Source organism: Tiliqua scincoides, chromosome 9, assembly GCF_035046505.1.
Source record: "Tiliqua scincoides isolate rTilSci1 chromosome 9, rTilSci1.hap2, whole genome shotgun sequence".
In the NCBI taxonomy this organism is placed as follows: Eukaryota; Metazoa; Chordata; class Lepidosauria; order Squamata; family Scincidae; genus Tiliqua; species Tiliqua scincoides.
In genome coordinates this window covers 22,004,470-22,018,561 of record NC_089829.1, presented here as the reverse complement: position 1 = coordinate 22,018,561, position 14,092 = coordinate 22,004,470, and the positions used below count along the sequence as shown (strand labels likewise).

Genomic DNA, 14,092 nt, shown 5'->3' with positions numbered 1-14,092 from the left:
CGCCGTCGCCGCCGCCCCGGGCTCCTCCTCGGAGCGCGCCGCTCCCGCAGCCTTCATGGGATCAGTAGCTCCGCCGCCGCCTCCCGGGATTAGCCGCCTCGCCGGAGCCGGAGGAGGAGGAGGAGGAGGAAGAAGAAAGAGGGAGGACGCCGCCGCCAGCCGCGTAAGTGGCAACTTTGCCGCCCCGCCCGGGCGGCTGCTGCTTTGCATGGGGCTGGCCCGGCCCGGCCCCCGCCCGGATCGGGGCCCCCGGCAAACTTTGTGTCGCTCGGTCGGCTCGCAGGTGCCTCGGAGCGAGGCAGGACAGGCGCCCCACCAGGAGGCGGAGGCGGCGCTGCCCGGGCCGGGCGCCGGATCCGCGGCGAGGCGAGGCGCGGAGGGGAGTCAGTGCAACGGGCCGGGCCGGCCGGGGAGCGCCCTCTTGGCTGCTGCGCCCGGACTGTGCTGCCTCGCCTCGCCCGCGCAGTTAGCCAGGCAGGCAGGCAGGCGTGCCTCGCTCGGCACCGGCTCGGCAAAGGGCAGATTGATCGACCTATCTGCATAATCGATAGGGCAGCGAAGAGGGTGGCCGGGAAATGGCTGCGATGCCCGCGCTCCGCCGCCTCGCCGGGCTTCCCGGGGGCCAGCACCTGCCTGCCCCCCGCTCCGGAGGCGCTGCCCGGGCACGCCGCCTGCTGACATGCCGCCCGCAGCGCCCTCGGCCCAGTCCCCCTGCCTCGGCCCTTGGAGCGGTGGTGGCGCCGGACCCCGCCATCCGCCCGGGAAGGGTTGCTCCTGGAGTCCAGCCGCCGGCCGGGGCGCCTCCTCGGAGCCGTGCTCTGCGGAGAGAGAGCGTCCCGCATGGCGGGCGGTGCCGGAGCTGCGCTTTGGGTCCTGCGAAGTGACCGCCGCCGGCTGCGGGGACTCCCTGCCCGGTCGGGGGTCGGCCGGAGTTGGAAGGCGGGGTGCGGCGCGGAAGGGGCTCGAAGGCCCCGCGCCTCGCCCGGAGGAAGGTGCCCGCTTCTGCTTTCGGTTTGCTGCAGGAAGGGGGTGCGCCCCCCCCCCCCGCGTGGAGCTTGAGCAGGGCAGGTTCGGCTCCCCGTCTTCCCACCTGGAGTGTGCGTAGAGACGGGGCGGGCAGGCTGCTCGTATCGCCGCGACCTCTCAAGCGTGCCTGTCTGCCGGTGGTGTGAGCCTCCCTCTGCCCCCAGCCCTCGCCCGCCGCGAACCTTCCCAGAGATGGCTGCGAGCAACACATTCTCTCATTTGGGTTGTGTGTCTCCGAGGAGTGTTGGCGGGCGGGCGGGCTGGCTGTGGTTTTCAGTTACACAATGTGTTATCATGTTTTTAATCGCTAAATCATTGCAGTGGTTATAGATTTACAGTCTTCGTTGTACCCGGGAGGAGCAGCGGAGGCTCCTGAGTCGTTGGCAGTCTTCATGGAGATGGGAAATTCTGCCGGCCTTCTCCTCCTCGCAGATGTGCTCTCTGTGTTTTAAATTGGTGCGTTGGCACGGGTGTACTCGCATGCCTGTCCTGCATCAACACACGTTTTCCCGGAGGTGGGTGGGCAGCTGTTCCGGGACCAGCCCTGCTTATGGCAGGAGTGGGCTTCAGTGGCCCGTAGTCCCCTTTGTCCCAAGGACCATTGTGTGAAGGAGCCGGGATTTCATGTTGCGTCCTCTTCGGGCAGGCCTGCTTGTGGGGCTTGGCTCCCGCTGGGATTGGCAGTGCCCCATTTCTGCTTGCTCCTGCCGACTGGCTGTGGCCTTCCGTGGTTGCCCGTTCCAGCTTCTCTAATTATTTGCAACCAAATATTTCAGGGCATTAAAAATTCACCACTAACCACTGGTGCCTGGTTCTCTCTGTAGTGGATCTCCGAGCTTGGGGTTTCTGTTCTGAGTGGCAGGCAGGCTGCAGGAAAGCGAGCCCATTCCACTTGGCCCACTTGCGTGCTGGTGGCGCTTGTGATTGGCGTTTGCTTAGACACTGCGTGGTGGCAGCCCATGGTCAATGGCCTTTCTCAAGGGTTTTTGTGTGTGGAAAAGCTGTCAAAGTGAGTGCTGTTTTGGTCTTTTCCAAACAGGTCCTCCAGCTTGCTGATGTCATTTCCTTTCCTCTTTGAGGACTTGTGCCTCCCCAAGTTTTCGACTGGATCCTGTGGGGGGAGGCAAGTGACCGTGCAGCAGCAGGGCATGTCCTGGTCAAAGGCTGGGCGGCTGAAGGAGGCCTTTCCCTCTCTCTGCGGACACAGGCCCCAGTTCTGCACCCGTCAGGCCGAGTCTGTTTCGCTTCTTTAGTTCCCTTCTCCATCCCTCTCCCCACACCCCCCCTCAAGTTCTAATGACAACTTCAATTCACTTGCAAATCTGGGGCCAGCATTAGTGAGGCGCCTGCTGTGAGAAGACTGAAAGTGTTTCAGGACTCCCTTCTGAAGCCCTGCTCCTTTCTGCTCCTTGTTTGCAACTGAACGTAAAGTGGGAGAGTGCTGTGTTTGCCTCTCCTGCCCTTTTGGCCAGTTGACTTTATTTGGAGAGCAGTGGGCTGGTCGACTGTTCTCGGCCGGGAAGCAGGCCTCTCTGTTGGCAAGAAAAGGCACGCGGGGAGGGGGAGCGGCTTTGCGCCTGTGCCTGAGTGGGCTGCTTTGTGTTGCTGCCTTGAAAGTGCTCCGTGTGCAAGGGAGAGCCATGAAGAAGTTTGCTCAGCCCTTCTGCAAATGAGCAGAGGGGGAAATGAAGTGGCCTTGACACCTGACTGGAGGGGAAAACCCTGGGTCGGGTCGTCACCTTCCACAGCCTAGGCCTTTTGTTCTGAGGGAACTGAGCAAAGGTGCTTTTCAGCAATGCCAAAGAAGCCTCCCCAGGGCTATTATTGGTGCACAAGGAGCAGGAAGCATCTTGGGCCAGGCAGACTTTTCTTCAGGCTTTTCAGGGGTGCCTCTGCCTCTGTGTTCTCTGAGATTTGGTGGCCTTTGAGTTGAAGGAGGCGACTGGCATGGATTCCAAGCGGCAGCCGCAGCCCCGTCTCCAGGCGGGTTCGGCCCCGTTCCCAGGCTATCTGTTTTATCAAGGCATGTGTTGGGTTGTGAAGGCATGAACTGGGACTGTGCCTTAACGTGATTTGGATGGGCTGGACAGTGTTTGCTTTGCAGCTGTAATTCTCCCCCCACCATTCGAATCCCAAGTCGGCCGGTTTGAGAGTGGCTCTGGAAATGAAACTAGGCAGCCGCACCAGCTTTAGAGAAGCATTTCTCATGCAGTAGCTAACTGCAGATTGCACCAATAACTACTTTTGTTACAAAAACAATTTGGGAGGGAAAACTCAAACCTCTGATTTAATTTTTTTTTAATGTCGCCCATGTAACTGTTGTGGAAGACAGAACAATTTGTCCGTGACGGAGGGACCTGGAGATTCCTCCTCTTTCCTCAGCAGCCTTGATTCAGCCAGAGCCTCATCGTGGATGTTTCAGGAGCCCCTCTTGCTTGCATCCTCCGGGCCTGAATGAAGCTGTTCAAGGCACCTCTTGGGCAACTGTATTGTTTTGGGTGCATTCTGAAAAAAATGCAGCATTTTGCTAATGAAACAAAACAAAGACAGACCCATCTAGCAAATGTAATGGGCTGTACTTTATCTTCCTGTTTTGTGGTATTTGGTCTCTCTTGCTCCCTGCCTGCCTTACGAGGTCTGTTTCATATTCATCCTGCACCTTTCTGTTGTGAAGGGAGAAGTGAGCCAGGTGAGTGTGCATTGTTGCGCAGCCAATTTTCAGACCCGTGTCCGTCGTCTTTGCATTTTCTCTTAGATGGTAAATCTTGGGAGCCATCAGGCCACAATAGTGCTGCTGTTAGACAGTTTGGAAGAGAGAATGGGATTGGGACATGTGCACGTAGGCCTTGGCGTGGTCCACTTGCAGGGATTTGGTGGAGCCGTGGCTGTCCATTGTCTGGAAAAACCTGCTATGCGTCTGTTTGGAAATGCCTGTTTTCCTTTAATTTAAAAATGTAATAAACAATTGCAGAAAATAACCTTTCTCTTTTGTGTAGCGCCTGAAGAGGGGAGCCCTGGTACCGCAATCTGTAAGGAGCTCTGCCTACGTCCCTTGGCCTTGGCGCAAAGGGGCTGACTGAGAAAGGGCAAAGGAGCTGAGCAAAGCCTCCTGCTCTGTGGCGACACGCCCTTGTTTGTGGACCTTAAAAACAAAAAAAGTGCTAAAGGAACCATAAGTGGTGTTGTGCTGGAGAAATAGAGCTTGAAATAAATAGCTGATGAGTAGTGCTGGTGGCGCCTGGACAAGGGGCTATGCCTGTTCTGCAAGTGAGTGAATGCATGCTGGTTCCACGCGAGAGTCCAGCTGGCCTAGGTGGAAAGGTGAATGAGTGACCAACCTTCCAGTGAGCTGTTGAGGGGGACCCCCACTCAGGCAGGAGGGAGGACTCCTGGGGCACTTGTGCTCACATTCTGGTGGATTCTTCTCTGTGGTGTGTGGAGCAGCGGGTGGGTATTGCAGGCCTCCATTGTGGGTGCGTTTCCTTGTGAGGTTCCCCAGGTCGGTTGTCTTTCAGTGAAGTGGTTATCTCCACAGCAACCACATATGAAAGAAAGAACAATGGCGATACCAGCCAGAGAAACATTCTACTGTATGTTTTCAAGGAATTCTGTGTTCTGCAGCTGGTGTGTCATCTCCCTTTAAATTCTACCATGCACCTTGGCTTTTCAGCCTGGGGATGCCTGCTTTGGAGGGGCAAAAGGATGGCAGCATGCTGGGTGTCTGAAGCAGTCTAGATCCTGGGGAACTGGCAGCTCATTCCATTCTAGGCTTGAAGGTGAAGGAAGCCATTCTGGGACTAGCACAAAGACCTGATTTTGGGGTGGGAAACTAGTTTGCCTCCGAATCCCATTTGGTAGTCTATAGTTGTGATCAGCTGTGTGTGGACAAGTGGTAAAAAATACCTTGTGACTAAACATTAAAACAGCAGAATTGTTTTTTTTAATTTTCCTTAATTACACAATTTTGATCAGGAGAGGTTGAAGAACAGAAGCCCTGGCCTTAGCCTTGAACTCTGTGGCTGAATTCAGAAGACACTTGAAGAAGCAAAGAGTGATATTCTGGTTGCTTGCTGTCCCTGGGGTGGGTGTGGCGGCAGAGCCATCCCTAGGAGAGTGCAGGCCCAGGGCAGCCTCGCCCTTATGGCCATATATGGGTCATGAAAGCATGGAGCCCAGGGCGGCTGCCCTCAATTGCTGTACTGGGGGGGGGGGGATAGTGCTGGTTGGAGGGCAGTTCCTAGCAAATGTTTCTGAACATGTGGTTGTGGCTCTTGTCTGTGCAGCCTGGGTGCTCATGAAGTGGTACCTAGCATGCCTCTGGGGAGCTGTAGCTACAACCCTGGGTGGTGGTGTTTGGCTGGCTCTGTTACCCCCTGTGCTTTCCCAAGCTGCACAAAGCCCTTGGGACTACTGCCTGGGCAGCCTGGTGCTCCTCGCTCTTGCGCTCCCAGTTGTGGTGTGTGCTGCTCCTCAAGGTGTAATGTGGTTTCTTGTTTACGTTCTAAACTGCCCCTTGCACCTGATGGGAGCCCCATCCTGTACTTTTAGTTGGAGTGTCTTGTTGGTGTTCTTGTACCTGATGGTGTGTTGGACAGAGAGCTTTGCTGTGTGCAGACAGATCTGTCTGGAGGGGACATCCCAAACTGCTGCGTGAGTGAAGCGTGAGAACGTCATGCATAAAGAGGGCAGCAGGTGACACTGGCTTGGGGAAGGGAAGGTGGGGGGGGGCTGTCCCTGTGCCCAGGAGCTTTGGCAAGACTTTGTGCTGTGTGGCTGTGAAAGAACTTCTTGGGATCTGTGCTGCATGAGACCACTGGCAAGGGAATGACGATTCCTGACCTCACCTGCCATTGTGAAGTTCTTGGCCAAGGCTCAGTCTGGACTCGTGAGGCAGACTCGTGTTAGAGGCCCAGGCAGGCTTCTGGCTGCCCACTGAGGAGGCCTGACAGAAACCCCCCCCCCACTTCCACTCGCTCACCCTTTGACAGAGCCTAGGCTGTGTGTGTGTGTGTGGAGGAGCCCCTGGTTGCTGGTATGCCTGCCGTCCTTGCCGCAAAGCCCCGACTGTGCCAGACAGGACTGTAGATGTCAGGCTTTGCACAGAAAGGGAGGCAGGAAGCCAGGAAGAGGTAGCCTTGTATCAGCCCTCTGCTTTGTTGATGTCTAGCATGATTCCTTCCTCTTCTCCCCCCCCCCCCCCGTTCCTGCATCCCTTTGCATTGCATGATGGTGATGGAGGACCTGACTTTGTGTAGTAAGTAAAGGAGAAGGTAGTGGAGCTCCGGGCTCCTGGAAGGTCCTACTTGAGCAACCGCCTCTGGAGGCAAGGTTCGGCAGGGTCTCCAAGGAGGGGAGGGTGACTAGGCACCCTGGCCTTTTCAAGGACGAGAAGGTTCCACAGTGAAGCTCCAGTGTCGTTTGGTGGAGCTGGGGAGGAGCCTTGCCTGGGTGTTCCATGGGTGGAGCCTGGCCTGTCTCTGCGGAGCTGCAACTGCAGTCCTGGGTGACCAGTGCAAGCATACCACCTCCGGGCTTCACTGCCCACTTTCAACTCTTCTGTGTTGAGTGCCTGTCAATGTTGTGCTCTGCCTTGTTCAGTTGGTTTTTTTCTTTTTGTACAGTCTGCACCTTCCTGTCTTCCTTGGCCCTGAGGGAAAGCTTCTTGGCTTTGACCCTGGCCAGGAGGTGGAGAGCCTGGCAATTTGGGACAAATTCTTGCTAGCTGGTCTGGCTCTGGTGCATCAAGTTGTACTTGAGAGAGCTGTCATTATGTCATCATGGCAGATGTGACATGTGATGCTCCTGCTGGCTCAGGTGACGTTCCCACGGATGTTTGTTCCTCCCAGCTTCCTGCATGTCAGTGTCTGTTGCCTGCTTTGTGCCCAAATACGCAGGAACAGGTGATGTAGTCGCTGCTGCTACTGCTTCATGAAATCCTTTGCGACTCTCATCGGCACAGATTAGGTTGTTGCTGGTTTTTCCAGTTGTTGCTGTTCTTTCCAGGTGTCTTCCGGGTGGGTCAGTGGCGAGGTGGACCAGTTGTCAAGCCCTTGCCCTGTCCATGCTGGCCTTAGGCGCCATTTGAGTCTGCTAGGAGTTGCTGCCAGGCAGAGAGGCAGTGCTGACCTAGAGACCTGGCCTTTGCCTGGCTCACCCAAGAGAGGTGGTCAGGGAGAGAGGAGCCTGGCAAGTGAAATAAAGTGATTCTGTCCACCAAAGGCAAGGTGTTGGCTGGCCGGCCTGAGTTGTCCTGGTAGTTTCCATTCATTCTGAAATCTTCTATACCAGCAATTCTCAAACTGTGGATCATGACGCAATTTCTGGTGGGTCCCGCATAACCCCCAATGAAAATACAAGTGATGGAAAGATCACATAACTCATTGCCTCAAGCCCTGAGGCTATTAAAAAATCAGATTACTGCTAATTGCTCTGCAGTGATTTGAGCTCCTGCATTTTCCAAGCTTGTGGAAATATAGAGAGGGAAATGTTTGAGCACGTGTTTTCTGGTGTGTTTTTTCCAAGTCCATCAGCGGCAGGTAGTGGGGACAGGTGAAAGGCTGGTCACATAACTAAGCCCCTCAAGCCTTGAGGTTATTCATTAAGGCTGTCTCATTATGATAAATTTATTGAGGGGTTTTTTTTGCAAATAAATACGTAAATAAATATAAATAAATATCATTTCTCTCTAGATCACCTTTAAAAAAAACACCGCATAAAGCTAGATGGGTCCCCATAGGGCAGCAGTCTTCAAACTCTCAGGGAGAGATTGAACCGTAGTAAGTCTTGGTGACGGCAGGGAGAAGGCAGCGACATGATCCCCAGGTTTCCATCGCTAAGGGGGCTGCAGGGACTGGGACTGGTGTGGGGAGCCCTGCACAAGCGCCTGCAGGGTTCCCCAGATTGTCAAAAGTGAAAGTGGTGGAGCACAATTGCTCCACTTTCACTTCTGACAACCTGGGGAGCCCTGCAGACACTTGTGCAGGGCTCCCCACACCCCAGGATGGCTGCTGCAGGGACTGGTGAGTGCATCCCAGTCCCTGCAGCCCCCCTTAGCGATGGGATCCTGGGGATTGTGTCGCTGCCTTCTCCCCGCTGTCCCTGCAGCCCGTTAGCGATGCAATCCTGGGGATTGCGTCGCTACTTCCTCGTTGCCCTGGCCCCTTAAGGAGGCAGAGGCCAGGACCTTCAGGCTAGGGCGTCGTGACGTCCCAATTTGCAAACCACTGCTGTGGGGTGTCATTTTAAAAAGTGCATTTCGGTGCTAAAAAGTTTGAGAACCACTGTTCCGTTTTTCCACAAATAAGTACCCAAGCTAAACCCAAGGGCAGGTGGTCAGTGCCAAACCTCTGAACTGTGCCCAGAACCCAGTTTGCACGTTTGTGTAGTTCTTGCAGCCAGGGTGTTGTCCCACAGTGTAGGGAACAGTCTGGCTGGACCAGCTGTCACTTCTGAACCCTTTCCAAAGGCAACTGTGTGTGAAGTGCATCAGTCTGGACATGGCCATGGCTCAGGCACTAGTGGCAGGATCTTGTGCCAGCTCTTATGCATGTGTACATCTGTCTGCAGAGTGAATGGCTGCTCATTAGAATGGGCATAGGATGTGGAGCATTTTCAGTGTATGTCTGTGCATGCAGCTCAGGCCGCTGCTGGATTCCTTGGGTGGCCCATCCTCCACTGCCTCCGTTGTGGGGAGAGACATGTTTTGTCCTCTAACTCTAATGCATAATTTTTTCCTCTAACAGCCAGCCTGCTATTTGCATACCTGGAAGAAAGTGAACGGGTCTGGTCTGGGATGCCATTGGGGTGGAGAAAGGCGAGACCAGGTTACAGCCAGTTTACTTTGTTATAAAGACTGCCATGGCCACCTCCAAGGACCAGGCTAGCCCCTTTCAGAATCCTTATGTGCGGTCACCCTTTTGCATGCCAGGCAGTGATGATGTGAGTGCGTGTGTTCGAGCAGGCATCAATAGTTGGGTGCCTGCCTGGCTGGGTGAGCTGGCTATGGTGGGAAGTCTCCTCAGCTCTTGAGTTCCCATGTCTGCCTCTCATTTGGAAACGTTCCTCTGGGGTTCCTGGATTTTGGAAGGAAGGAAGCCAGCCCGGGAAGACCAGCTGTGGCTTCCCAGGCAGGTTTCCTAGAGACATCTGCTTCTGGCCCTAGTAATTGAGTGAGGACTGCTTTGATTGGATCTGTTTATAGCCCACTGTCCCATGTACAACCTTGGCAGGGCAGCTCACAAGTAGTCTTCCCCAGCCATGCCTGGAGGTGCTGCCAGGGACTACAATTGGGATTCCTGTGGGCCTTCAGGCAGGGAGGCTCTGCTACTGTGTTCACCCCAGATCTCTGGACTGGACCGTGGGGGCATTGTGCTTGGTCGTCTCTGATGAGCCTCAGATAGGGCTGTCCCCCCTGAGATATCCCCAAGAGGCGTTTACTGGTCCTGTGGAGGAAGATGGCTATCTTGGGCCTAGAAATGGACTCTGGGAGAGTGGCATGGCTGCCACTTTGCCTTTCCACCTTTCTGTAGTGCAGAATTTCTTCCTCCTACTCTGGGGCTGTGTTCAGTGGACTCTCACCGGAGAGAGGCTTGAAGCGGTGCTGTAACTGGCTGCCATCTGGCCGGGAGGAGAACAGCTCCTCTCCTTGCTCAGTGCTTGAGTCCTCTTAGAGCTCTTCTGTGGTCTGAGTAGTTGCTTGTGGTGCTAAAACTTGGTGGGCTTGTCATGGTCAAGGGGTGCGTGTGTCTCAAGAGCTTTTGGCTACGAGAGTGGCAGCTGTGACGCCCACTGGGGTGTCTGTCAAAGGCCCAGGGTGCAATGCAAGGGCTGTGACGTCTCCTCCTCCTCCACTGGCATGCAGGTCTCTGCACTGCCTCCTGCTTTGGCCCTTCCTTATGTTTGACTATTGTTAAACTACTGTGCTGCTTTCAACAAAAAGTAATCCACAAAGCCACTTCCCTGTCCCCAGAGAGTTTGCAGTTCAAAAAAAGAAGCAAAAAGGCACCAGCAACAGCCAGTGGAAAAGGTGCTGCACTGGTGAGGTGCTGCAACACTGGATGTGACCCACTGGTGGGTTCTGTACTCTGCAGACTTGTCCTTTTTGGAGCAACGGTGCATTTATACAGTAAAGGCAGGGAGTTCTGTCCAGGGAAGCCTTTTGGCTTGAGACAAGTGTCCTGCCTTTACAGGGCTCCTGTGGGGTCTGTTGGTCTGAGAATGCCCGAGGGGCGTGGTGAGCCTCCATGTGGACAGCCACACTGGACATATAGTCATCTCTGTAGGGGTCTGGATGGGGTGGTGGATGCCTCCTTATAAGTCCCTTCAGCCCTACTCTGTTCCTACAAGATTGTGTTGGTTGCAGCTATGTGAATCTAGGATTCTCCTTGGTCAGGTTCACCCCAGTATGACATTATAGGTTATTGTTGATCATGGTCCATTCTTTTTTTGGGGAAAACTGCTATAGAGACTCGTCTGCTAGAGAGGGCATAAACATTTCCCTGGTGTGTAGCAGTAAGGGCCTTGGTCTCGCAAGAGGGGGACTGTTTGCCTAGGTTAGGTGTGGGGATCGTACTTTGGACACCATCTACCCCCGCAGAGAAGAGGCCCCTGGAGGCCTTTCTTCAGTGTGGTGGAACCTGTGGCTGGGTCTGGTATTGAGCATCTCTGCTACCAGACTAGGTGGTGATTGTGGTGTCACAGCAGGAAGTCTGACTTCTGGCACTTTGAGGCAGAGGGAATGGCATGGGGCAGATGGAAGTGTCTGCACTGGAGGCTGCGCAGTTCTTCTCCTTCCCCCTCTGTGAATTTGGGGGGGGGGGTACACAGGTTGAATGAAGTGCCATTGTACGAGTATGGGAATTGTACGAGTATGGGAATTTGGTGGGAATTGTGAAGTGCATAATAGCTGTCTTGTTTGCTTCAGCGCAAACTTTGTGCATGAAAGGACCTTCTGGAAGTCCCAGTGCAGGCTGTCTTGGTTCCCTAAATGTCAGCATGGAGGAGGGGCATCAGTTCACGACCATTACAGCAGTTGAGCAGGAGGGTGCCTTATGTTTGAGGAAAGAGTTGGCTGCTTGAGGACACCTGCTGGTCTGCTGCCTTCTGCCTGCCCTGTGCCTTAGTGGCTTCCACTCTTGGCAAAAGCGCCAGGAGGGGGCTGAATACAGTTGTTCCTGGGAACTCTGGCACTGCTATGCTAACGAGGCCTGGCCAGGGGATGGGGTGAGGATTGCTAGAGTGGGAGCAGCTCTGGTGTTGTTGGAGGTAGTTGCTGGAGCGATGGAATTGTCCCTTCCTGTTGACTTTGTGCTTTGTCTTCCCAGTGTGCCTGCCTCCAGTCTCTGGTCCACCATCAAGTGATTTTTTTGCTTCTATGAGGTGTTCAGACTTATCTGCTGTGGGCGAATTTCAGCTGTGTGGATGTCCAATAGACGAGCGCCTGCCTTTTGCAGCTGCCATGGAGAAAACATTGTGAAGGGCTTGGTGAGGGAGCTGCAGCTAGCGGGTGGGAGAGTCAGGGCAAGGGTTGATCCTGGCTTCTGTGGGCTGGTGGAGGCTGGCATGTGTGCAGCCCCCTTTCCCAAGAATTGAAATGCCAAAAGAGGACCCACAACTCCTGGGCTGTTCATATAAAGCAGACCTAAGGCTCTTAGAACATACTCAGAGCATTCTGGGTTCTTTTGGGCTTGTGGCCTATTTTGCTTGGAGGGTGTCAGTGTTCAATATCTTCAAGAATCTCTCTCAGGGTCTCTTCTTCTGAATTCCTGCCCCTGGTGGAAAGTGTGGCTGCAGAGCAGTGGTTTCCACTCTGAGGGTTGAGACCCCCCAGGTACTGCATTTAAAAAATCCTCCCCCCTTAAGGAGGTGGTGGCAACCAGTGGAGAAAATTTCTAGCCCCATGGATGGTGGTGACAACCCAGATGCTTGGGGTGGGGGGAGATGTTGCAAGACACTCCCCCATACAAGCAGCTGCCAGTAGACTCAGTCCTTGGCTCCTTGCTGGGGCTTTTGCCTTTTTTATTGACTGCACTTAGATGCCAACACATGTTCCGTTTTAGCACCCTTAGTAGGGCCAAATCCTGTAAATCCGACCCATGGGCTTCCTCTTGGAAGTTGGGCTCTGTGCTCTTCCAGCCCCACCAAATGAAAGCTGGCTCTGGGAGCGTTGGGGTGGGCTTGTATGCAGCCTTTAGAGACCCCCATTCCCTGCAGTGTCTCTGGGCCATTTGGGCATCCCTGTTGCAAGTTGGACAAGGAGTCAGACTGTGTCTTTAACAGGAGGTACCGTTCAATACAGAACATACTAAGCGGGGTCAAGGTATGGCCTTCCAAGGGTCCTCTGATTAATCTAAGTAAGTGTTACTGATTTACTGATTGTAGCTTTTAGTAGTGGAGACACACTACATGCATACAAGGTGTATAGTCCTATCGCAAACTCTTCTAATTAAGGGAATACATTTCTGTGTCTACTGGTTGTTTCTTTCAAATAACTCTTTAAGACCAACAATTACCATTCCTGAATACTGCAAATGTGACTCTTAAACCCTCTTACCTACTTCAGATTCTTCCATCTTTTGCAGCTTGTGAAATCAGCTGTTTTGTTTGGAAATAAACATCAAATCAAGTGACAAACTTGAAATAGCAGAGAAGCTAATCTAGGTCTATGCAAATAGTCAGTTCTCTGAAGTCCTTGAAAATAAAAAAGTTTAGAATCTGAAGTTCTGGACTTTCAGAAATGGATTCTGGTTAGAGAAAGAAAAGTGATGTGATTAGGTTTTTCTGAGAGAAACTTCATTGTATTAATGACATTGCAGAAATTTCTTATGGCTAATTTTATTCATGGCTACTGTGATGCTTGTTGTATGCGATGACTGTGCTCCAGGGAAGAATTTCAGGGGCCAAATTGCACCTTCATCTACATGGCTTTTTAAGAGATGATCTTTGGACTAGAGTGCCTCTTCCAGTTTTGGGGAGCCCCTTCCTGATTGGGACTATGGCACGTAGAGAGGGAGGAATTAGTCCTTTTTCCCCAGAGCCACTTTATCAACAAATATTGCCCCCCCCCCCCAAAAAAAAATATACCGTGCAGGAGGTGGCTGCTTCAAGGGAAAACAACTGGAGGGGAAAGTGCCCCCTCTTCACAGTCCTGATCAGGATCACCTCTCACCTGGGACAGGCATGTCAGGTTCGGCCATTAGTACCCAGATTTACTGACAGCTCTTCTTCATTCTGTGATCTGTTAGGCTGGAGGCTGATTCTATTCTATCTCTTTTTCTGGAGTTGGAAACCACTTTGATTCTTCCACTTTGAGGGAAGAATCCTCGTTTGTGGGGCACCCATTCATCCTATGGTCCTCTTGGCTCCAGCAGCATTGCAGTGTTTTTCCATGGTTTCTTCTGGTCCTTGATAATGGTGATGTGACTCAGTACCATATGGAGAAAAAGCAGTTTTAAGTCCAAATAATGAAAGCTGCCTTTTATTTGCAAGGATGTTGGGAGTGTGTTTTCAGCTTGTTTCTCCCTCTTTTTATAGTTGGCAAAACCGGGCTCCTTTGGCTGCAACAATTTGCTGTTCCATCCCTCACTGGCTATCTTTGTATTCATATTTATAATTAGATAATTTTTACAAATTTGATAATCAGACTTATGGAATTTGAAAGTATCATACAATTTTATGGACTGATTACACATAATGCATTTTATGTTCATAAAGTAATTAAGTCAGTGTAGGTCTGATAAAGAAATTAATAATGCATGTATTTCAGTGTTCTCCAAATCTGTGCCTTTCTGAAAGGAGGGGAAAACTCAATTCCCCCTTCCCAGTTTCCGGGATGTTTCTACCTCTGCTGAAGTGCCTCCACGTTTCTCCGGTGTCTCCCTGCCTCTTGACAGAGGGCCTGTTTAGTGTCCCCCTCTTTGTGTTGCTGCTTCTTGTCACTCTCTCCACCCTCCAATGTGGACAGTTCCTTTCAGTGACCCACCTAGAGCTGTCCTTCCAGGGTGGATTTGTCTCTATGCTAATGGCCTGGACTTATCCAGGCTTGTTTGTCTGTGGTGATTTGTGACTG

The 14,092-nt window shown here is 53.0% G+C and overlaps 1 protein-coding gene across 1 annotated transcript in view; it reads left to right on the top strand.

Annotated features, from left to right (window-relative positions):
* Positions 1-78: 78 nt before the first annotated feature.
* The window catches only part of ZFHX3 (zinc finger homeobox 3), a 127,220-nt gene continuing 113,206 nt past the window's right edge, over positions 79-14,092 (top strand). The window contains exon 1 of the mRNA XM_066636879.1: positions 79-163. The gene's annotated coding sequence lies outside the window, so the exon portion shown is untranslated. The remainder of the gene's footprint in view (positions 164-14,092) is intronic.